Source organism: Parasteatoda tepidariorum, chromosome 8 (assembly GCF_982258835.1).
Source record: "Parasteatoda tepidariorum strain Cologne lab strain chromosome 8, Ptep-v5.0, whole genome shotgun sequence".
Classification (NCBI taxonomy): domain Eukaryota; kingdom Metazoa; phylum Arthropoda; class Arachnida; order Araneae; family Theridiidae; genus Parasteatoda; species Parasteatoda tepidariorum.
In genome coordinates this window covers 30,756,862-30,783,904 of record NC_141762.1, presented here as the reverse complement: position 1 = coordinate 30,783,904, position 27,043 = coordinate 30,756,862, and the positions used below count along the sequence as shown (strand labels likewise).

At 28.3% G+C, this 27,043-nt stretch overlaps 1 protein-coding gene and 1 long non-coding RNA gene across 2 annotated transcripts in view; one reads left to right on the top strand and one right to left on the bottom strand.

Moving 5' to 3' along the window:
• The window catches only part of LOC147806041 (uncharacterized), a 106,078-nt gene extending 101,867 nt beyond the window's left edge, over nt 1-4,211 (bottom strand). The window contains exon 1 of the long non-coding RNA XR_015428694.1: nt 2,853-4,211. This is a non-coding gene — a long non-coding RNA (uncharacterized LOC147806041). The remainder of the gene's footprint in view (nt 1-2,852) is intronic.
• LOC107449976 (cell adhesion molecule 2) overlaps nt 1-27,043 on the top strand; it is a 130,241-nt gene that overhangs the window by 47,529 nt on the left and 55,669 nt on the right. The window lies entirely within an intron of this gene.

The following is a 27,043-nucleotide window of genomic DNA, read 5'->3' as shown; positions in this document are numbered from 1 at the left end:
CTAACTTTAATTTATATCATTATGCTAAAATATGGAAGAGAGAAAGGAATAAGTTATAAGATTAGAACAATGGAGCATTAAGGGAAGGACATTGATTGAATTAAAAAAATCGGCACCATTAAATTTTTTTCTTTTTTCAACATTCGGTTAGAGTGGTCTTAGAAGATTAGTTAATTTAAAATAATACGGAATAGTTAGAGATTTGCTCTTGCGTGTAACCATCCAAAATAGTTTAAATTCTTCATTTTTTTATAATACATCCATGAATTAAATTAAAATGAACTAATCATCAAATTTCCTCTAGTTACATGAATTATTTTCAGAGTGTTAGTTTGTAAAAAGAACTAAATTTTAAACCCAACTTTAATTCAAAGTTTTTTGTTAATGTGTAGAAAAGAGAAATAGATTAGATCTTAGAAAAAAGAAATAGAGGGTAAAAAAAAAATTGATAAAAAAAAATTTGTTTCAATACAAGTTTTAGTGTACTTTATACTCGTAATGAAAAATTTGTGCAATTTTTTTTCTTCATTTTCGCATTATTTTGAATTAATTTAAGTCGAAATAAGTGAATAACATTACATTTGGCATTTAATATGTAATAATAATAATTGTAATAATAATAATTGTAATAATAATAATAATAATAATAATAATAATATGTTTAATAATAATAATTTTAATTATAATTTATGGGTTTGAAATACAGCGTTAAAGAACGGTTTCTTTTTCTGCGTTAAAGAAAAAATCTTCCAAACAAGACTAAATTCCGAACAATGATTTTTCAAATTTGCACTTATCAGTAGTTATTTAGTTCTAAGAGAAACATTTATTCATCATTTATTTTTTCTTAATTTAAAAAATAAATATTTGATAAAATTTCGAATATGATTGAAAAAAAATTCAAACTACTTTATATTTCTGAACAAATATAATTCCGTCGATGTAATAGATTTTTTTTTACTATTAGATTGTTATTCATTGTTAAAAAATACCAAAATGCATTTTCACTTGTAATTAGAACGTCTGAAAATATATGTAAAGGGAACACCGGTCCCATTTGGTCAAAGGGTTGACGCTCGGTTAAATCAGTGCACTGGTGTTCAATTTATTTAAGTCTTTATGCTCAAGTACATACTCTCAGGAATAACTCACACTTTTGATAATTTAGCGATCCTTGAGTTGCATTTCGTTAATTTTGAGAATTATTTCGTCACGTGATTTATGACAAAATGCGAACTCTCAAATATATGATGAATATGTTTCCTCAACCCGAAACCTCATCGCAGTGCGTTGTGGAGGATAGTTAACTAGAATGACGAAGCGAGAATGAAAACTAGACGGTCGAAAATAAAGTGACGAGACAAAGTGTCGAAATGTATAGTGGTCAAGGAGTGGACTTCGTACAAAGAAGATCCCGTGTTCGAATCACGCTTTAGAAATTTGTAGTTCATCTCTTTGTTGTATCATTTTTGTTCGGGTGACAGTGACATGATATGGCGCTCACGTTAAAAGTTAGAAAAGTTACATACATTACGCTCTATAAGTTGTTGTTTTTTTCGGAAAAAAATAGAATGATGAATTTTTTTTTTCATTTTGACTAAATTTCTTTCCTTGAAGAAGTTGCGATAGTTATTTCGTCACTATGACAACATTTTCACTCGGAGCGTATACCATTAAATGGTATCCTCAGAAACGTAGAAAGTTTCGTGAAATTTGGGCATCCATTTCTCACAAGGCAGAATAACCTTGCGTAACCATCCAGAAGAACTCATTATTTCTAAACTCATTATTATTTATTCTTCATGCTAGTTCCATGAATCAAATCAAATAAATTGCTCAATACATTTCATCCACTCAATATAGCAACATGAAACTAACTCTGCGCCATTAAGTTTCATCTCTAGCTCCACGAATTTTCTATTTTTGCTCTCAGAATCTGAGAGATAGGGGAGAGAAAGGCTCAGTCTTGCATTGGCTCCATTGTCTCCCACACAAAGGCATCAAATCCGGGACAACTAAGGCAGTTCCTGGACTCCACCGTTCAAAAGTGTCTCTCCGGATACAATGAAGCCAAAGCCTGCAACTGAGGCGAATTGATTGAATTCGGCCACGGTCATTGTGAACAATCCCAAGCCATTCTTTGATAAGGGGAAAGAGGGTTTGCAGGGGGGGTGTTGAGCTGGACAATAGGTGACCAGACTCCTGAAACGGGAAGTCCGTGAGATCTGGCTTGTTACTTTCTGGATTAAATTGTTCAGTCTGATAGGTTCTTTAATAAGTTTTAGGTGAGATGGAAACTTTAATTTTGAAGAGGGGAGAGACTAGACATTTATCTCTTTTGAGAGAGGAGGGAGAAAATGACTGAAATTTTAATCTCGCTGTGAGTGAACTGATTTTAGTTTCGGGGTTCATTGTGTACCTGTTGAATATGAGGAAGTAGGTGGAATGGTGAAATTAGAATCGGTTTTGAAAATATTTTAGGAAGTTTATTTCTCTCATTTCACTAAACGCTGTATCCTAGGACCACATTTCGTATTCTGTTTGGTTTGTTGGTGGTTTTGATAATTTTTCGTTCATTAGTATGGCATTTCATGATTTAAGCCTAAGAACGTAACTTTGAATTAATGCTATCCAATATGCCCAATTGTATTCATTATGAAGTTTGAATATTTTCGAATCAATGTCGCTAAATATCAAAGTATTCAACATTTTATGTATTTTAATTTTTAAAACCGGATAAAATAACTTTCATTGGAAGTTGGCCTTTTAAAAAATTAAATTAAAAATGTCTTTTTCATTTTATGTCATTAGAAACTTATAAATCCTGTAAATACGTATAATTACGATAATACCCTTGATGGCTCAGGAGATAGAGCGTCCGTCTTCCAACGAGGTGAACCGAGTTCGAATCCCAGAGGAGGCTGGTGAATGAGAGTTCCGCACCCAGCTTGCGCCGACCACAGTGGTGACGTAAAATATCCTCAGTGGTAGTGGGCTAGAATCACCTTCCTCTCTGGCTAACCATGGGAGGTTTTCGTAGTTTTCCTCTCCATGTACCGAAAATGTGGGTTAGTTCCATCCACGAAGACAAATTTCTCCCAATAGTTGATTTTATGCGTTCCCTTGTCTTCTGGATCTGCTTCATGGAGGCTACCATTATTGGTAATCCTATACTCAAAATTGGGTTGACTATTCAACGATGGCGATGACGAATATACGATAACGACAACGATGACGAATATAACATAAAATAAACTAAGTTAATAGAATGATAAATTAGTTATAATAGTTACATTTACAATTTTATGTCTACGATTCATAAAATTATGATTTTTCTTACAGTTTTAAGCAACTAGAAATATTTACACTTTCCTTTAAAAATACTTTCATATAGTAACTTTTCTTGAAGATATTTCAGCTCTTTCCTTTCCTATTTTGATTTCATTTTCATTCCCAGGAAATAAATTTCTTTTCGCTCGACAAACCAGCACAATAAGATCCGAAATCGCTAGATTGAATAAACAAAATATATTCCACTTTACTCGAAATGTATATGACCAACCTGTAAGTTCGTAAAAAGCTAATTTGAGATGTCGAAATATCAGATTTCTTAAAGAAGTAGTAATCATTCGAACCATTTCATCCTTAAGTTCTCTTTCATGTACTCACTTCTTTCCTGATTACCTTCTGAAATGTTTCCAACCAATTTAACCTAACAACATAGAAATATATATATATTTACCGAAAACCTCGGAAATACTGCAGAATAACTTGAGCGAATTCTCATTTATATTCCATAGGCCACCCTACCGGTTCTTTACATTTAACAACGCATCGAACTTTAGGTACTTCTTTTAACCCCATAACCATAAACTTTTTTTTTTCGAAAAAAGACCGTCGAACCGAGCAAAATTGCGTGTGTACCTAGTTTTCCACCTTTCCTGCACCTTGGCGACTTTTTTCTGCTAACTTACTCCCTTTCGTACTTTCCGATAATGGCACGCGAAAAGCAATTTGCTCTTGGAGTGTTCTAAGGTTACTTGGGTGAATGTGTGAGTAGAGCTTGTTTATATATTAGTAAGTTGGAAAAACTATTGTGTAGAGCTCAATAGAAGCGTAAGACGTGGTCTGCATAGATCCGGTGAAGATTTACAGAAGTATTGTTGCTCTTTCTTATTTGTCATTTAAGAATGGGCATAAGGATCTCCTTGATGATAAAAAAACGTAGAGTGCTTAATACATATATATATTGTTTCAAAAATATTATTTCAACATGTGCTTATGATTTTAAAGTAATTTTTTTCTAAAAATTCTTATTTATTTTTTTTACGTTGGAGAAATCAGTTGAAAGAATTCTTTGAATTGCTTATCGTTCAAGCTAACTGAAACCAAAATTATTTTTGAAATGAACCATATATCATGTTATGGCAATATTATGTTCAAAAAGAACTATTGCACTTGCACATGATAATAAGGTTATAATATGATATCTTATAAGACGATATCTTATAAAATATCATCAACAGGTGCCTATAATTTTCAAGTGGATCGAAAAATAAATTGTTTATTCTTTTTACGTTGTCTACATTGTTGGAGAAATTGGTTGAAAGAATTGGTTCAATTTGTCATCGTCAAAGCTTGCTGCTACCTTAAAAATGACTTAACTGAACTATGTTTCATATTATGGTAGTATGATGCTCAGAAAGAATTTTTGCAAAAAATAATATGGTTCAATTTGGAATTGTATTAAGGATGTATCAAAATTGTACTGTTTGCACTATATTATGATTTAAGAATCTTTAAAATTTATAACATTGTAAATAGATACAAAATCATTGAAACCACAATTATTACCAAAACAAAATTACCTTTCATCACACAACGTATAATATTTTAATATCTACATATATATTTCTCTTATTGCTCAAATAGTTGTATTATTTCAATTATTATTCCATAAATATTACCCAAAATATTGCTACTCAAATACTTAAAATATTGCTCTATTACATTCTATCAGAACATAGAACATAGGGATTCTATAGAACATAGGGATGCATTAAGGAATCTAAAATAAATTTAAAAAATAAATTACATTTATAAATCTGGAGTAATTGTTTTTGTGCCAAGTTGATTTCCTAGCATTAGATCCTAGTTGATTTTAATGTATGAGGAAAAACTAAATCTTGTAGGAAGATAAAAACTTCAAAAGCTTTGGTCTGAGAAAACAGAAAACCGAAAGTGTAGTTTAAAAAATCGATTCTGGCAACGGGAAAGGAAAGAAAAGGGAATTATTGTTTCTAAATCGACGTTATCATACATTTAAGTTTCAATCTCGTGCTTCAAAAACAAAACCACTTATAACAGTAAAACAAAAGCTTGCAAGAATTAGATGGTATACATCAAAATTGTTACGAGGTTTGGAGGATTGGGAAAATATATGTAATGACAAAAGTGCGTTCTGTTAATTTTATGGTTATCAATAAGTTCGAGTTTGGAGGGTGAAGCAATAATACAGAGTAAATTAAAACTCTTAATAAAGAGAGCCTTAGATGTTCAGTAGTTTACATCTAATGTGATGGTACGTAGTTGCATTAGCAGAAAAAGGCCTGGAAAAATTATGAATCTCAAAGAAAAGATGAAAATTTATGGAGGATAAGTAAAAAACTGCAATAAGTTGCTCTAACAATAAAAATAGAGCTAGTGAAGGGCATTAAGTTTATTTAAGCTAACGAAGGTATGAAAAAAATTGCTTATTCCATGCAAGACTGTTTACATGTAGTGCTAAGGATAAGCTAAAAGCGATGCTGAAAAATATTAAGTAACTTTTTTTTCTATTTATAGTAGAATTTTAATATTTATAATGCAAAATTCTAATATTTTGGATCACATAAAATTTCATTCTTATATTATGAGTTTTTTTTTCGAAAATAAACTATCGAAAATATTTTTGCTTCATTTTGATCGTTTTAATGTTTAAGAATGCTGTGAAATATGTAGATATGACACGTTAAATTTGTTATATAATTTAACTAAGCAAAAAACAAATAATCAAAGATACTTTTCAATGACGAATTTTTTAAATATTCTAATGTTTTGAATCAGATATGTAGTTAAATTTTGTAAGCTTAAATTACCTTAAACAGTGCATGAAACAAATATAAGTCACGAAACAATTTGAAAAAAAATGAGCTTATACAGATTAGATTTTGAAATAAATTAATATATTAGCAAAGAGGTTAAAATACGATCTTCTTTTAATAGCCAATATCGCCTTTTTCGAAGCTAACAAATTTATAATAAGCACTCCAGAGCTTTTTATTTCTGACAAAAACTAATATGTGGCATTTTATCTGTAAAATTCTAAATTAACACTATAATTAAATAAAACCAGATGAGACCTTTCTTTCTGTAACACAATTTAAACAAAAAAGTATTGCAAAAATATTTTCTTCTAAAATAACTCATTATAACTTATGTAATTTAAACTTTCATAGCCAAATTATTTTTATGTAATAAACTATTTTAAAACTCTGTATTATTGTGTTTTATTAGAAAAAAAAAATTTATCGTAAAAATGTCCACTTGAAAATAAAATTTATAGATCAATTCTTTCGTCGCACTCTCATGAAAAGAAAATATTTATGTTTAAGGAAAATAGCAGGAGAACAAATTTTTCCAGAGTAATCTCCTGGCATCTAAAACACAAAGCAACATAACTCGCCTGGCGTGGGAAAACGACGTTTGCTTCTGTTATGAGCAATTTCGTGACAAAATACAATGTATTTTACTCAAGAATTCTCTTGGATATCAAAATACTTTCGTGACAAATAGTGCTTAGAAGTTTGCATCACTCTTTCCTAGATGATGTGATGAGCCATTGGTGTGATAATGTAAGTGTGTGACAAGTTGAACTATTTACCCTCTTGAAGAGACAAAACTGTTTCATAAAGCGTGTAATATTCATGTGTTAATAAGGTGAGTAGGTTATGGCTTTGCGGCAAACAATGAAGATGATTGTCGTGCTTAGTTTCATGAGATAATGAAAATGATGATGATGATGTGAATTGGGAAGAAATGTCAGAGGAAATGGAAATGGAAAAGGGATGGAATTAATTTGCGTTTTTAATCATGATTTCTGTATTTTTACTGTCTTCGTGAAGTTGAAAATAATTTGAAGAACAATTAAAATGATAACCGCTTTTAATTTTATTGACTGAGGAAAAGTGCGATTATATGAAATGAATTATAGGGAATGCAATTAAAGGTTATTTTAGTTTGATCTTTAATTTATAATTTTCCATTTATTTTTCATAATAATAATGCAATTATTTGACTACATTTTATGAAGAAAAACTATTTAAGCGTACGAAAAATAACAGACGAACAAATTTTTCTAGAGTATCATGGCATAAATTTTGTGGGGAAATGCAATTTGCTTCTGTTATGAGCAATTTTATGACAAGATACAGTGTATTTTAATCAAACATTCTCTTGGATATCAAAATACTTCCGTGACAAATAGTGCTTAAAAGTTTGCATCACTCTTTTCTAGATGATGTGACGAGTCATTGTTGTTATAATATATGAGTGCGGCAAGTTGAACTATTTACCCCTTGAAGAGACAGAACTGTTTCATAGAGCGTTTAATATTCATGAGCTAGTAAGGTGAGTAGGTTATAGCTCTGAGGCAAACAGTAAAGGTGATTGTGGTGTTTAGTTTTATGATCTAATGAAAATGATCATGATGTGAATTGGGAAGAAGTGGAAATTTACGTTTTTAGTCATGATTTTTGCATTTTTATGATTTTCATGAAGTTTAAAATAATTTGATGAACAATTAAAATGGTTAGCGCTTTTATTTCATAAACTGAAGAAAAGTACTTTTATGTGAAATGAATTATTGACAAAGCAATAAAAGCTGATATTAGCTTGATATTTTATTCATAATTTTCTAATTTAAGTAACAATAATGCAATTGTTTTAATTTATTTTTGAAAAAAACCCTTTCCGTTTGAGGAAAGTAGCAGACGAACAAATTTTTTAGTGCATTTTTCTGGCATGCAAAACGCAAAGAAACAAAACTTGTCTCGTGGGAAAATGCCATTTGCTTCTATTATGAGCAATTTCGTGACAAAATACAATGTATTCTACTGAAGAATTATCTTGGATATCAAAATACTTTCGTGACAAACAGTGCTTAGAAGTTTGCATCACTCATCCTTAGATGTTGTGATGAGTCTTTGATGTTATAATTTAAATGTGTGACAAGTTAAATTATTTATTCCTTGAAGAGATAGATTTATTTCATAAATAGTGTGTTATTCAAAACTTAATAAGGTAATTGGCGATAGATAATGAAAATGGTGATGATTTAAATTGTGAAGATAAGTCAGTGGAAATGAAATGAGATTAATTTGTCTATTTAATCATCATTTTTGACTTTTTCTTGCAGATTAATATAATTTGATTTAGAGTTAAAAGTGTTATGGCGTACTAAATAAAATTCTAGCTGTATGAATTGGAATGAAGTATTGAGAAGATAACGAATTAAATTCTTCTTTTAATCATAAATTTTAATTTATGTAACATTACTATAATAATTTAATTATTATTGAAGATGCGTTTAAACGCTGAAGAAGAAATAGTTTTGAGTCAAACAATGACTATGATTAAGATGCTTAGTTTTATAAGCTGATGAAAATGATGATGATGATTTAAATTGGAAAGAAATGTCCGTTGAAGTTTTAAAGAAGGAATATTTAATTTGACGAATATTTATTGTAAAAAAATATAGTTTCATGATGTAAGAAAATATTAAAGTAGGAATCGGGGAAAAAAAATCATAAATTACCTAGATAATAATATCGCAATTTTACTGCTTTTGAGCAGTTTAAACTGATTTACACGATCGGGCAAAGGTAACTTTAGGTTCCTGAGTGAATGAAAGTTAGAATAATGTAAAATGAGAAAAAATAACAGTGTAAAAATAAATGAGGATAAAGAAAAATATCATTCTGTAGTTTAATTGTAGTTGAATTGCAAATAAAGGTGATGTTTAGATTTATGGGCTAATTTCGTGATTTGTATTTTTTCCCCAGCTTGAAATTATAATTGATCTTTCAGTAACGTTTAGATTAGAAATTTTAGTTTAAATCATTCAATCATTAAACAAATAATAGGAATGATTATAGAGTTAGGTCTGGTGAATTTATGAAAAGGAGTCTTGCTTTAACTGACTTTTTGAAAATGACTCTAAACGGTTGAAAGATTTCAGAGAGAAATAGGAATGGGAAAATTTTTTATTAGATATATATATTGTAATCAGGAATTTTATTTTAAAGTATCTTATATTTAATTATGAAGATTGTTTTGCTTAGTTGTATAAGTGTTGATTAATTTTACTTAATTAAAATGTGAATAAATTGAGAGTACCGTTACAATTTCAGCCTTTCTACTTTAAAACTATTTTATTTGCAAATGCTAGGCTGAAGATTCTTAATTTTAAAAAATAATGAAAAAGTCTATTTTGAAAAATGACAAGAAAAGTTAATTTAAACGTCCTATTACTAAGTTAGCGCACAATTTAGTGTATAAACGCCCACTTATGAGCATATCTTGATTGCAATGATGGTTGAATTGTTTATCAACGATAGATTTGTTTAAAATCAGATTTCTATCCTCCCTCTTGTACAGGACCTAAAAAGTAACTTATTTGCAAATCATTAGATAAATGTAGCTTGGTTCATAGAATGTATAATTTATTACCGTAATTATTTGGATAAATGATAAATATCGATTAAAAAATATAAGATAATTTTAAAAAAATTATCATATTTTTATATAGTGTCCAGAAATATAAAAGGTTTGGAATTGTTAAAAGGCACTTTCTTAACCTAGAAGAAAATAGTTGTAATTATTATTAAGAACGAAATAATGTATTTCTAAAATAATGTGGTTTTATCCACTTAAAATTCAAAAAGGAAAAATAAAAATCCGACTTCAAACTTTTTATTTCGTTCAGATTTTTTCAAAAAACATTTCGATGTACCCGGAAATAACACATAAAATGTGTTTTCAATTTTTCTCTGCTGTTAAATAAATGTAACTGCAGAATTTTTATTTCATAATTTTGGATTGAAATTAAACATAAGACATTAGAATTCATATAAACTTTTTGCGTTGTATCATCAGGTGGATTTAAACTCATCTGCGTCATCTTTACAGCTCTGCTTTTAGTTCAAAAATGGCCAATTTTAAAATCTGTGATTGCAACTTTAACACACCTTTTTCATCTTTCTTTTGCAAAATTTTCAACGAGAAATTTTGGTTTATATGTTTAAATTATGTTAACCTTTGCTTAGAAGACACGGTGACTCAGGCAATAGAGCGTTCGCCTCCCAATGAGGTGACCAGGGTCCACTAGGCGGCTGGTTGACACCAATTCTGCTCCCGTCTTGCACCGATCACTATGCTAACGTAAAATATCCTCAGTGGTTGGCGGACATTGGGATAAAATCCCCTTGACGCCGAGCTAACTGAGGGAGGGTTTTGTGAAATATCTTCAGTAGTTGACGGATCATGCATTAGAGTCCTCTTGCCGTCAGGCTAACCATGGGAGGTTCTCGTGGTCTTCCTCTCCATGTTATGCAAATGCGAGTTAGTTAAACAATAAGTCCTCCAAGAAGGCTAGTTTGTCCCAATTATTGATCCAGGCATCCCCTTGTCTTCTGGATTCAAAATTAAAAGGCTACGGAATTAAACATTGATAGTCGCAATTAAATTGTCACTCAGAATTAAATTGTCTATACAACGCTGGCTATGAAATAAAATATAAAACTTTCGTTTGGCAAACATAAAAGAGGAAAAACGAAAACAGATTTTTTAACTTGAAACTTGTTTCCGTGAAATCAACAAAATGGATCTAAACTTTCTTCAAATTGATCTTTTTAGTATAGCTTTTTAATTTAAGTGTCATTTAAAATATCTGATGTTTAAAAACAATTAAAATTTTTATATTTCTAACCTGTTAACTCTAACTATATAATTTAATTAGAGTGTTACCAGCTAAGTGAGTTGCGTAATCCATTTTATCTTTTATTTTAATGGCGTTTCCAGAAATAAAAGAGGGAGGTTTTAAAATAGCAAACTTCTATTTGGCATGATGTTTTCCTTCAATATCCTTATCGTAGTAGGAATCATAATCCTCTTGAATTAGATCGGCGGAGTATGATATGAGCTGCAATTAAAAACAGTCATTTCTCATGGTAGATTAAAGAAAAATGCCCTAAGACGTGGATGTAGTTAATGGCAGCAATTGTAAGTATCTAATAGAGGAAGTAATTCATTTATTTCTCTTAAAACGTTTTCGTTGGATTGGAAAGAAATGAGACAGGTTTTTCTGTGACGCACATGGAAACTAATCGAAGCTAAAATTAAAATAATTACGTTACAAAAATACTGAGTGGTGAATTTAACATTATTTTAGTATACTTTTTTTACTCCAAGTTAAAATAATTCTTCTTTAATAAACAAAACATGAAACTTAAACCCTAGTACGGGCATTTATTTTAATTATCTACAATAAATTTTAAGAAATAGCTGTGCTCATATTTTTACCATAAAAAAATCGATTAGACAAGTTTAGACATTTAGCAATTTTTTTAAAGCAAAGAATTTCAATTTCAAACAGTACTGTTTCATTTACTTTTTGAATATTGATGAGATGCAACTTTTTTCAAGTGATGTGATTAAGGTTTTACAAAATCAGTAATGCAAAATATCACTAGTAGTATCATGTAGATCGCTTAGCAGTCGTTCACCCTTTAAATTAAAGTTTTCTCTATTTGTGCCCTAAATTCTGACCCTATTTAACAAATAACTTCAGAAGTATTGTATTTAATTTCCTAAATTGTTTGTGAATTAACCTCAAAACATTAATCTCTTACGAAACTCCAAGCAAAATGTTAAATGGCGTCAATTCACCGATTGCTAAAAAAGGCTAATTAGATCACCAAGAAAGGCATACCGAACTTAATGCTAAAAATAATCGAATGTTCGATGGATAAAGCTGACTTGTTGCACCATCCTGCTAAAACCAGTCTATGTCTTCATTTTCTAGCCAAAACAATTATGTTGTGCTGTAACTCACTCCGGTGACTGTAACGGTGCACTCAGCTGCATGCGCTGTAGGAGTACAAGGAATTTTTGCCTTAGTCTGCCAGTTCTAGTAAATTATCTAAAAAGGATAGCTGTCGAAAAGACTGTTGAAACTTTCAACTGCACTCTAGTTTTTTTTAATTCGGATAAATTAATAATCAATCAGCCTTTTTGAGACAGCATAAAAGTACCACTTAAATAAACGTATAAATAAAAATAAATTTATCATTAAAAACATTGTTTAAATCATAAAGCAATGCGAATAAAGCACAAATGAAAGTACATAAATACTATAGTTTTAATTCTATGAACAAGAATATTTCTCAGTGTCTAATAATCAAATAAAGGTAGAGAAGCAAAAAGAAAAACACATGTGAAGTGGTTTTACCAATAGAAACAGAGGAACAAGTTTGGACAAGGAAATAGCAAAGGGGAGAAACTAAACAGGGGTGAGGGGATTATGTGGGCGCCCATGGGAGAAACAGATTAAAGTAAAATAGACTTACAAATATTAAAAAAATTATGGAATACTCGAAAAATCGTAAACTAAATTAATGGAACTTTTCAAAGTGCAGAATGACTCCCAAAATTCAAGTTCAAAACGAAAATCAAGAGCACTGTTGAATGGTTTTAAAAGAAAATTTAAACCTGTGATTTAAATTCCAACAGCCTGGGGTGATAGAAGCTCAAAGTATGCCCTATTCTTTGTTAGATAAAAATATTATTTAGCGATTAATAAAATGTAAAACAATGCTAAAATACCATTCATATAAAATCCTGACAAAAGAATGATTATAATGACCATTCGATACTTTTCGGTAATTTTGAACTAAGAATTAATAATTATCCAAAAATATTAATATCTTCTTTTGAAACCTCATGTTAACTTACAGTAACAGAAAGAAAAAAGTTACATTTTATCTATTTTAAAGACAAATATAAACTTTAGCTTTCTTTATCAAATAAAGTTAAAAATTAGCCCACTCCTTGAATCAATTTATTGAGCTACATATACCAATTATCGAAAAAATCTTCTGGTATAAAACTGGAAAGTCAAGCTAGTTTTCTTTTTAGGACAAAAAATAAAAGTTGTAGTGCTTCTTTTTCTATAATCTTCAGTTCAGTTTTCATCACTACAAAACTTTTAGTCTCCCGCTTCTTTAACCACAAAACTATAATAAAAAAATCTAAAACGCTTCGAATGCAGAAAAATTCTTCTCGTTGTTTTGTTTTTTTTATTCATTTAGGTTTTTTTTTTAGAATTTCGAATCCTCAGAAGATAAATTTTTATTCCTTTATACAATATTTTTTGATTCCTAAATCGTAATTCTAAAGGGGATAAGTTCTTATCGAACATTTTTCTCTCTTTACATTCCAATGGGGGATTTTAGCTTAGACTAGCTTATATTTTTCTTATAACTTCAAAACAAAATGCGTTGAAAGTGCTAAATGGCTCTAAGCATATAAAAAATTGAAATTATACTGAAAGATTTCTTTAAATTTCAACAGTTTTTGGTGTATCGATTTAAGGTTTCTTTTTGACAAAAAAATACATTTTAAAACATTATCTTGTTTTTAAAAAAAACCACAAAGTAATATAAACACCATTATACTTTATAAGCTTTTTTTCAGTAAATAACAAAGTGCTTGTGGAAAAAGTTGCTCAAAAGATATAAAAATTAAGTGAAATGTTAATTTAGTTATAATCTAGGTAAGGATAAGAAATGTTAGTTCAATTTAAGAGAAGCAAATAAATTGAACTCAGTTTTCTTTTATAACTTGAATGATACATTAAATGCAAAATTAATTTTATAAACTACTAAAATACCTTTTTTTTAATTTTAAATTACAATATTTAACATTTATTATCAATATTTAAAATTTATCAACAGTATTAAAATATTTTGAATTGATCGAACGTATTATATATATATCCTTAATCCATTTTAATTGATCAATCCAAAATATTCGATCAAAAAATTCGATCAATCCAAAATATTTTGAATTGATCGAACGTATTATATATATATCTTTAATCCATCTATTAAAATATCTTCTCATTTTTTAAAGTAATTTTTAACGTTTTAAAAATAACGGTTGTAAACTAATTACAGTTTATTATGTGTTAATTTCTTAAAAGTAAAATTCCTTTTTTTTTTTTTTTTTTTTTTGTTTCACCAACTCTTTGTTAAAAGCTCTTTTAGAAATAAAATGAGCTTTCAAATTTCGTAAAAATTTCATATATTTATTATTATTTTAAGCATTTATTTTTATTTTATGTTCATTTTAAAACAACATATATTGGTTAAAAAAAACAAGGCTACATAAACTCCATTATACATAAAACATTTTTTCCTGTAAATAACAAAGAAAACACTCGTAGAAAAAAATTGCTGAAAAGATATGAAAATTAAACTAAATGTTAATTTAGTTAAAATCAAGGTTAAAAATGTAAATTCAGTTTAAGAGAAGCAAGTTAAGTGAATTCAGTTTTATTTGCACAACTTGGTTAAAAATTAAGAGCAATATTTTGCACTTTATAAACTAAAATATTAATTTTTGTTTAATTTAAATTGAAATTTTAATGTACTGTTGTTGTTTAACAAAGTTTAAAACTGATAGAAAGAAATATATATATATATATATATATATATATATATATATATATATATATATATATATATATATATATATATATATATATATATATATATGTAAGGTTCGCATAAGTCTAATTTTATTATAGCAGAGAATAGTTTAACTTTCATAAAAAAAGGTGGCAACATTCAGAGATGTAAATAGAACGCTTCGCAAACGCATATATTTCGCTGTTATTATTTTTCATTAAATACTTTTATAAAATATCTATTCGCTTATTTACTGTATTGCATATTAATTAAATTCCTTGTCATTCAACTTTATCGTATGCTACGAGATCAAGTCTATGGATCAAAGAAAGAATCTTTTGAAAGTTGTTCACGTACAACATCTTCGTCCATATCACATGCGAGACACGACAGTCACCCAGGAAGAAGAGAGCTCGGAAGAAGAGGAAGAATCAGTTTCCGAATTACATCCAGTAGAAAACATCCAGGATTCTGAAAATTACCCGAACATCACATCGAGCCGCTACGATCTGCGACGCAATCGACGCCCGCCTGAAAGACTTATTAGACAAACTCTCTCCTAGAACCTTAATGTTTACGCTTCAATGTAAATATCTACATTTAGCATTGAGCGGGGCCGAATGTAAGGTTCGCATAAGTCTAATTTTATTATAGCAGAGAATAGTTTAACTTTCATAAAAAAAGGTGGCAACATTCAGAGATGTAAATAGAACGCTTCGCAAACGCATATATTTCGCTGTTATTATTTTTCATTAAATACTTTTATAAAATATCTATTCGCTTATTTACTGTATTGCATATTAATTAAATTCCTTGTCATTCAACTTTATCGTATGCTACGAGATCAAGTCTATGGATCAAAGAAAGAATCTTTTGAAAGTTGTTCACGTACAACATCTTCGTCCATATCACATGCGAGACACGACAGTCACCCAGGAAGAAGAGAGCTCGGAAGAAGAGGAAGAATCAGTTTCCGAATTACATCCAGTAGAAAACATCCAGGATTCTGAAAATTACCCGAACATCACATCGAGCCGCTACGATCTGCGACGCAATCGACGCCCGCCTGAAAGACTTATTAGACAAACTCTCTCCTAGAACCTTAATGTTTACGCTTCAATGTAAATATCTACATTTAGCATTGAGCGGGGCCGAATGTAAGGTTCGCATAAGTCTAATTTTATTATAGCAGAGAATAGTTTAACTTTCATAAAAAAAGGTGGCAACATTCACAGATGTAAATAGAACGCTTCGCAAACGCATATATTTCGCTGTTATTATTTTTCATTAAATACTTTTATAAAATATCTCTTCGCTTATTTACTGTATTGCATATTAATTAAATTCCTTGTCATTCAACTTTACCTTTATATATATATATATATATATATATATATATATATATATATATATATATATATATATATATATATATATATATATATATATATATATATATATATATATATATATATATATATATATATATATATATATATATATATATATATATATATATATATATATATATATATATATATATATATATATATATATATATATATATATATGTATATGTATTTAATCCCTCGATTAAAATATCGTATTTTTTAAACTGATTATGTCCTTTTAAAAATAACGGTAGTAAAGCTAAATATAGTTTTTTGTATCCTGTAATTTATTATAAATTTCTTGAAAGTAAAATTATTTTTTTGTTTTACTGAGCAAAATTTTTGTCATAAAACTCATATAAGAATAAAATAAGCTTTCAAGTTCATTTAAAAAAAAAACAAATGCACATTTTTAATTATTTCATATAACTTGAAAAAATGTTTTTTTGAAATATTTCCAATCAATTGTTCATAACTTTTTAAATTCAAAAAGATCTAAGACTTAAACTAATCGTTAGAAATATAAAAACTTGAAGTATAAAAATATAAGTTTCCGAGTTCTAATTCCTTTTACAAACAAGCTAAAATTAAACAAAGAGCCTTGTCGTTGATTGAAATTCATATTTATGATCAAAGATAGACTCAAAATTGGAACCATTATTACCCTTTTAAATTTAATAAACATAAGAAGGTACAAATAAACAGTTATCGTTAAAATACTTATGTTATATTAATTGCAGTCATAAAAAAACGCCAGTTAAGAATTGGCCTCACTTTTAACGATTTTTGCAATGGGTGTGTTATAAAATGTTTTTTAAAAAGCTAATTTCTTAGGAAAATAAAAAAAAATAATTTAAATTATATCCAATAACAATGAGAGTTTTAGTTATGGTATCATCTTTAAATTGCTTTTTATGACTTTTTTTTTAATTTTAAGAGTGACTAAACAAAAAAAGTCTTTACTTCAATTAATAATTCCAACGCATTCTTAATAGCTGTATTAGGATTTATGTTTATTATAGCTATCAGTAAAAAAAACAATAAAATTCTTTCAGTTTAAAGTTGAAAAAACGAATTTCCTTTTGCGAAAAATTTAATTACAATTTCTACAACGAACTTTTTCTTGACTTTAATATTTTTTTAGATTCTAAAAGATGCATTGTAATACCGGCACGCGAAGTCGTGTACTTTACGGTAGAACTGTTTAACGACGACCCATACCGCATACCCTCGGTCCCTACGCTGACTGATCCAAGTGGTCTCCCACCCGCACACTGACAGCAACCAGTTTTCTGTTTCAATAAGGTAGCAACGCGGTGGTCAAAATAGTAAGAATAAGTTACGCATGCGCATATTAAACCAGTAAGAAAAACAACTACTAAAACTTTGATTTATTTATTTATTTATTTATTTATTTATTTATTTATTGGATTGCTGCTACTTCTCTCACCAGTTTTTATCTTCAGTATTTCGAATTTCGAAATTAGGCATGTTTATGTTTAGTTGGAGAAACTGCATTTGTCTATATTTAATAACTCAGAATATCATCTTCACTAATAAATGAGCGCATTTAATGTTTATCTCTCAGACGATTAAGAGCGCAAGTTTGCACGCATATCATTAAATGTTAAATAAAGATTCTCTAGACTATTCACGCGTTACGTAAAAAGCAAATATAAAAGTCAAATTAATAATACCTGTATAATTCAATATCACGCCAAATGTTGAAGATGTTGAAATTTATTACATTTTCAGTCGTTTCATATATCACAAACAACTATAACACTTTTACCCATTTCGTATATCATATAAGAACTTATAACAGTTTTAGCCGTTTTATATATCATAAATATACTTCTACGTATTCAGCCATTTTATGAGCTGAAATATTTACCCTTATTACTATATTATATTGCAAAAGTTTATTGTAAAATTTGTGATATAATGCTTATTCGAATTTGGATTTGGAAAACACTAAATTTGTTTGAATTTATTTACTATTCCAGTTAATACCGAGTCGAAATAATTGATAAAGGTTACGCCAATCTGTAGCATAGTTGGTGAAGAAAACTGCGTTTTTCAAATTCCTGGAGATTTATCGAACAATTAGTGAACAATCGAACATAAAGTATTTAATTAAATTGTGGAGTAGAATGATGGTAAAACATATTTCAGCCGTGTAACAAATGCGTTTGGACCTATATTAAAAGTTTAAGGGCAAATAATTTTGCAATTTTAAGATAGAGACAATATAACGGTCAAGATGATGGTCTGTTTACTGAAAGTGTACAGGTGAAATAAGAGTTGTTTTTCAAAAAACTGGTCATAACCTATTTAATACCGAGTAAGTTTAAATCCTCTATAACGATTGATAAAAAATATATTTATTATAGCCGATTATTTGCCAAGTAATTTCAATCTTCTTGTCCGATTGATTTGACAGACTACTCGTAAAAACCAATAGAAAAGCATACATTTTTTTAATTGTATGATAAATATATTTATATTCTCACAAGAATCTTCGGAATACATCCATGTTCTCATAAGATTTGCATAAATCCGCCAATTTTATAAAATAATTTTACAAAATTTAACTTTTGTTCAACCTTATATAAATATTTTATATATGCCTTAAGTATGTTTGATAGACAAACTAGTTTTTTTAAGCAATATTGAATATAAGCATCCTAATTTTTTTATTCTTTTTCTATTTTATGGCAAAAGTAACTTTACTAATTTTCATGTGTATCTGATCTTATAGTACTTATAAATTTTAGTATTATTGAATAACAAACGTGATCATGGTAACTTTACATCAAGTAGTACTATACAAGTACTAGTAGTAGTACTATCAAGTAGTATAGTAGGAAAAATAACATTCCAGTTGCTACATTACAACAGGAATTATCATTATTTTTTTATATAGTGGAACACTTAGTGTAAGGCCACCTTGGCATAAAGTAGGTGCGACCCAGGGCTAAAGAGAATACAAGGGCTAGTTCACTCCGCTCTTAGAGCTGAAGCTACGATTTCCCTCCTCATGACGTCACTGTGTCCACAGATCTCGGAGATCGCAAGCAAAGATATGATAACTTTGCATCTTTCTCTTTGTAAAAATAAGTTAGACTTTTTCTGGTTATTAGCCTTCAAACTTTACGTAATTAACACATTATTTCCGTTCATAAACATAGTTCAAAAAAAAACTTTTTTGGTTATTATATTAAAAAATATACCATTTTTAACCTTATAAAAATGGTTTACTAGTTAGCGAAAATGACACTATAAATACTTTATTTTAAAAAGTTCAGTTTTAACTTTAATTATTAAGAAAAATGAAAGCATATATCGACACTTTTTTTATCTACATATTCTTTTATAACGATAAGTTGAGTTAAATTTAGAATCCCTGATTTTAAAATATGTCGTTAATAGCAATTTGTTCATACTTAATGATTGGGAAACATCAACCTTAAACACTAATTACTGAAACAAAATAATAATTTAGGTTCATAATGACATTAGAAATTTTATAATTGCTTATAGACATTTAAATTTACGATGATATAATTTACAGATATTTAAATTGAAGAGAATATAATTTTTAAAAAAAATCATAAATATTTAGAATAACTACATTAAAAAATATGTTATGAAATTAGGAGAATTTCAACTATATACTATATATTTTATTTATACTTTTTACTTACATTTTAATTTTCTTTGACTTTATCTATTTTTTAATTCTTTTCACCTGCCTTTCTTTATGAAGTAACGAGGCGGTTTCTATTTAGATAATGAATTTTTATAAAAGTTCTTTACGACAGAATAAACGTATTGCTGTTTTATATTAACTGTGTCATTTCGGAATCCATTCTTTACACAGTTGTTCGTTTACTTTAGGGAACACGCGCAAAATTATACTTTTTCCTTTTGTTTTTATATCAGAATTTTTGCAAGTTGCAATCGCGCAAACTGGCATTTCGATAATAGTTTTAAATTCTTGTAAATTCACTGCAAGAACTGAGGAAACTCATTATAGAAAATAACAAATGTCTTAGAATATCTCGCAAAAAGAAATGATCCAATATTAGTTAGAGCTAGTAAGGCCAAACGCTCCGTTTTTGAAGTAAAAGTGCGAGCTTTGCGCCAAAGTGACGTCACTAGAGTGACGTCGGAGGATCGGCGGTGCGAGAGATACTTCAAAGGAGTGAACCAGCCCTTCTATTCTCTTTAGTCCTGGGTGCGACCACTTTCGGTACTACTATTTGTTGGAGTTAAGATACATGAAAAGTTTTTTCTGTAATGTAGAAAATATAATTAAAAGTCCAAGTCATTAAAGCTAATATTATTAAATATTTTTTTATGTAATGAAAGATGCATTTATAAAGGAATTTCAATACGCTCGAATTATATTTACTTTTTCTCATATCATCGAAATTAATTTCTCTGAACAGCATCATGAACAAAATGTATAAATATACAACTTACATTTTGTTAGGAAAACAATCATTTTGCTACAGTTTTTAAAACTGGCAATTATAACAACTCTAATAATGACTTTATTTTAAAACATTTGCTACAAAAAAATGGGAATAAAAATAAATAAGTTTCATTTAAAGAAAACCTAAATGTTAGTGAAGTAAAATCGTGATTAAAGATAAAAGGATACTTGAATTAACCTTTTTTGATTTAAAAGAAAGCTATTTGTTTACATTAGCGTGCAGCGAGCAAAATGAAAAAGTACCACCTTGAATAACGTTTTATCAATGATCGGATCATATCTTTAAATAGTGGTATTTTTTAAATTTGATTTCTCAGGAACTATTCGAGAAATTTCACAATTTTTTATTTTATTTTACCATTTAAAATTGAATTTCTTGTTATTATGAAAATAAATTGTATACATTATAATTCAGAGCTTTTTCGACCATTACTAAATTAAATAATAAAAAATAATATATATTAATTGAAAGTTGCATTTTGCTTTGAATTATCTTAGGGTAAACGAATTCTATAAGTGTGTGCAAATTTTTTTCAATTCACTTAAAATCTTTTCCTAGATATAGAGAAATACGCATAAATTAAAATTAACATTAAGGAATGCAAACTTTAAACCACTCACCTGACCAAACTATAGGTACCATGTTTCCCAGATTGCAGCTACCTCTATATTTTGAAAGTCAGAAATTTAAATCTGTCTGAAAAAAGGCATGTTTATTCAGAGAAAGTTTGTTTTTGTGTCTGATTTCAAAACTTTAAATATCGTCTGCACTAATTAATTAGACTACTTGAGACTACTCCCTAGAACGTGTACATCTAATCATTAGAATAAAAGGTATTAAGATTGGTGCGCTTATTTTTGGAGCACTGTAGAACTGACCAACTTGTTTCTATTTAATTTATGTACAATAATTTGAATATTTTCTGTCTGTCAGTCTAACGGTTAGATCAGAAAATTGAGATATTTTATTGATATGTAAAAAATGTTACATTATATACTTTTAATTTAGTTACATTCCTTGCTTACTTACATTAAGTAAGAGAAGTTATAAATTATGTAAAATAAAGCATAAAAGAGTTTGTACAAAACATTCTTTAGCACATTAATTTCAGATACTTATCTAAGCTTCTTGGCAAATGACTGAAATAATTGAATTATATCTAGGTAACTGGGTAGAAATCATTTAAATAGTTTACTTCGTGCAGAATTAAAGCATTCTACCCTGAACGTAAACTGAAAAAACTGGAACCACTTTCATAACATGTTTGAGAACAGATGTAAAAGTATGTATTTTACTAAGGAGTGAGCTGAGAGGAAATTAATTACGTTTTCCTGGAACAAAATATAAATTAATTTAGAAGCACGTTAATGTTCTTGAAGCACTTGTCGTAAGTTTGGCTTACGATTTTCCGCTTTGTTCCTAATTACTGATGATTAGAAGCAATTAAGATTTTAATTATACCTCAAGTGAAACAAGCTATCAAAGAATTAATTTGAAACAAAACTATGTTCAGATTCCTTTTAATCAAATACGATATAAATATTTCGCTTCACTTAGCAATTATATTTTAAAACTCAATTGCGTCTCCCATTGTAAAAATTTTAATGTTAATGCAACAAAAGCAAAAAAAAAATCATCATAATTAATTCAAACTAAAAATTGCACAGTTAATTCAAGCGTACCTAAATGCATATAAAAGAATTTATTTTTATTCTTCACTTTTAACAGTATTAATGCAGTAATTTGGCAAAGATGATTTTGATAGTGTTGTTGTGATCTACATTCACAAGGAGCTATTATGGTAAAATTACCGTTTTATTCTGCTAAAATTACCAAAACAGCAGTTAATAGAACCGAAATACATGGCTTTTATAATATTCATTTGGAAATTTTTCCTTTCATATGATAACGGTTAACCGGAAATTCAGGTTCTCAAAAATATTACCAGACATTTAGTATAAAATTCAAAACTCAAAAGTAAATTTGACCGAATAAATGGTTTTCATACAATGCTATAAAATGTAATGAAAAAATTACTAAATTTTATTATATATTATTAAACCATATTTTATTATTAATTTTACCAAAATCATTACTAAATCCCTTTGGTAAAAATTACCGATCTTTTTGGTAGTTCCATAGGGCTAAAAACACGGCAAATTTTACTATATTCCAATATTTTTACGATGCTTTCATTTCATACATTTTTTATATTTTGAACAGTATTATTAACACTATTTATAAACACAGATTATATTTTTGATGAAATTTTGAAAATTTTTTAATACGTGTGGAATGTTTACTATTACATATTTTATTTAACCTGAATAAGAATAATTTTAATGAATCAAAATTAAATCAAGTAAAAAAATATCTTAGTAAATATTTCCCCAAATGATATGCGATATGATAATGGCTTCAGATTTTACCAGTTTGTGTTGGTCATTTTTTTTCTCATATAGCAATAAATAAAACAGCTTTTATCGTGAAATAATGAAAAAATTCTGTTCATATAAAATATTTTTTTTTTTATTTCCAATGGCAGACATGAAAGACAAATTTGTAGCCAAGAACAATATAAAGAAAGAACAAAAAACGGAAACAAGAGCTACAAAAATAAAGAGTCTATAGGTCTGTAATAATGCATCTCGCCCGCCAATATCGTTCCCACAAGGGCCCAGGAGGAAGTGCAGGGCAATGTCTTAGATGGTTAGCGTCCATTTCTTCTTGTTGGTTACCCATATAAAATATCATTTTATATAATTGGCATAATATGAAAAAAGCACAACTACTTCCACTTACTAGGAATAACATTTACCTTTTAGTTTAATTAATAAACTGAGTTTTAAATATGCTTACTAAATTCATAAACTTCGGTAAAACAACAATATAAATTTTTTCCAAAGGAACTAGACTAATACAATTCCAACCTGGCGAGTAGCGACTTATAACAAGACACTTCGTTTGATGCTTTTACTTGTTGCTAGAAATCAGGTTCGCAGAAAACGCTGTTTACTAGTTAAATTTAGTAGGAATAACACGATCTGTGACGTAGGCTATAGTATACCCAATTGGACGTATTTTATAGCAAAATGCTCAAAAAGAGAAAAGGGAAATTAAATAAATTTTAAATCAGATTTTCAAGTACTAAAACCCAATCTTAATGGTTCAATTTTCAAACCTTAAATATACTAATTGATTGGTACATATTACAGGTTAATTTAAATCAGATATAAAAACGTATTTTCTATGGATAAATATATACTTTTTCATTGGTTTTAGGTTTTTAACTTTCGATACAGAGGGGATAACCACATTCTAAAAATTATGTTCCCAATAGTTTAGAAAGGATAGTAATCAAAAATTTTATCTCCTTAATATTTATTTCATATCTCAAAAATTTCGAAAATTGTCCTGTTAATCTTGTTAGTTGCCTTATTGTCAAAAATTGTGAATTGTTTTTATCCTCTATATCTCAAAAATTGTTAAAGTGAATCGAAAGAAGTTTGCACATAAATATCAAATTTCGTTAACTAAGATAATTTCATTCTAAAAAATAATTTCAGTAATTATTTATTATTTTGTTTTATACATTATTTAATATATTTATTATTATATTTTTGTTTTATGTGTGACCTGTTAGGTATACAAATCTTTACATCATCTTTAAGTTTGAGGTTTGAAATGAAATGTACGACTTTTTAAAATTGGGGCCGACCACGCATGCAATCCAAATGACAAAAATCTGTGCTATTTCTTTCGAAATGCTTATCACGAAGGTAAGTTTTCCGTGGAAGTTCCTTTGCCTGCAGAATTAAGCTTAAAGATAGGTAGTTGAGCATTCAGAGCCTATAACAGGTTTAAAACCGATAAATGAAGTAAAACCAAGAACAATTTAAAATTTTAGAAATCCATTTCAAGACAACACGCTAAGAGCAATACTATTTTAGCGATAGCATGCTTAATATTTTTTTTTAAACTCCTCTAAGGTACTCGAAGAAGACATGTTTCGTTGAAGACCTCTCATTTCGATTGAAATCAACTCAAGAGGTTTTCTTTAAATCATCATAATGCGGAGAGTTGTTTCACGCGGCTTTGTAAAAACGTTTCCTTACTATAAGACTGAGTATGCGGGGAAAGTAACTAACGATTGTACCTCCTTGACAAAATCTGAGCACACCTCACGTTTTCCAGAAATTTCAGGAGACAATTTGTCAATAAAAAATTAAATTTATTCATCTCGATTAAAAAAAAATAAGAAATAAAAACTTTTTTTTTATGTTTATGTAAAAAAGCAGCAAAAAAGAAACATGATTTGTTTTTATTTACGCAGAATTTTACTTATAACGAATTTTATCTATTTAGAATTTTATTTATACAGACTATAATAAATGTAAGAAAACACATTAACTAAAAGTTAAAATTATCAAAATAATATTAATTCTATTCAGTATCGTTTTACTTGATACTATTACTCACGGCTAACTTATGATAGTCAAAACTACGGCAATCAAGCAATTTTTTGCGATATTCATACTTTACAGAAGGCTGTAAAACACCTATTACCACAGTAATACCTATAGCAGTATAATTGGTACCTATTAAAACAACACAAATTACCACAATATCAGTAGTACCTTTTTACCAAATTAACCAAAATCAATAAGGCATCATTGGCGATTTTTCTCGGCTCCTCAAAATGAATAAATACATTTTTCTCATTAATTTTGATTTTTAGATCGCAACTTATTTCTTTTAATTTCAATTACAATTGATTTTAAGTAATTTAATTTTACGAAAATGAGTTCTCAAAGCGTAATTATGAACAAAATAAATACGTAGTTTCAGATAATTTTATAAAAATACCAGTTCTGAGACGTAGCCAACAAATCCATCCATATTGATGATTGATCATATCTGACGGAGCAAATTAAAATAAATATTAAAAAATTTACCTTTTTTTATATGATAGAGCTGCAAACATCACTTATATTTTCTTCAAAATATTTCTTTTCAGCAACTGGGTCTTTTTAAAAAAAAAATAAAACACAAATAAACACTTTCGATCTTCAGTTCCATGTAAATAAATACAGAATTTATGTAATGTGATAAAAAAGAAAATACAGCGCAGAAAAAAAATACAGCACAGAAAAAAAATACAGCACAGAAAAAAAATACAGCACAGAAAAAAAATACAGCACATGAAGGGAAACACAAAAAAAATACCAAAATGCAAATATAAAATTTAAAATTTGAACGGTGGAAAGCAGGAGTGTCTGGTTTAAAGCAATTTAATAATTTCAGTCATAAAATTTCATGAATATAACTATAAAAGAATCTGCATAAAAGGTTGGAGGATCTAGGATTTACTATGAGAAAATATCTTCTATATTATGTAGAGAAAAGGTGAAATTTTTTATAATTTTTTAAAAAAATTTTTTATCTGTTTGCTTTCTGAATTTCAACAGGGAATAAATTGAAGCGATTTGGCTATAAATACTGAACACTTTTGCGAAAAATGTTTTTTTTTGTCCTTTGGTATAAAATAAATTTGACTTTTGAGATAAAACATAATCATCTACAGTTTAATTTATAACAACTGTTAATGCGAAACCAATGAGAAAAAATCTTTTTCAAACTTCTCTCCCGAATGTTCTAATTGAAACATTTTAACGAATTTTAGAATCGCAACCTCTAGTTGCCCTTTGAACCCGCAGTTCAAATTTCAGGTCATTCGTTCAAACGATTCTGTAGTTATATAACAGACCGATTAACAGACAAGCTTTGCATTTTATTAACATAGATTATCTTTCTTACTGATTTCGCTATTTTTCATAAACTTCAATCTGCATTCTTTGAAACAGCTTTACTTTTAAATAACAATAGTTTTAAATGAGGAACACACACTCACAGACATACAAACGTACCACCAAATTCTTCACTTTATAACGATAATATTTATAAATATTGTTTCAATTATAATAACTAAAGAAATTTTCAGCTCATTACTAAGCTGAACATAAAGTAATTAAATAATTTATTATTTACTTCCGAATAATTATTTTGTATCATTATCATTTGACTCGAGTTTAGATCAATAAAGATTAGAAATTAAGAGCGACTTCAATAATATAAACTAAACAACATTAAAATCATGCAGGCATGCGTGACTAGTAATTTATTGCACTAAATGTGCACGACTACTTTTTATTTATGCAAGATATGGGGAATAATTTATTTGTCCTAGTATTTGATTTTATTATTTGCTAATTACGGATTTTGTTTAATAATAGCAAAAGTAAACCTTCGTATTGAAAAGAATTTATTCCAACTAGTAAAAATCTTTCATTATATTTTCAAATCT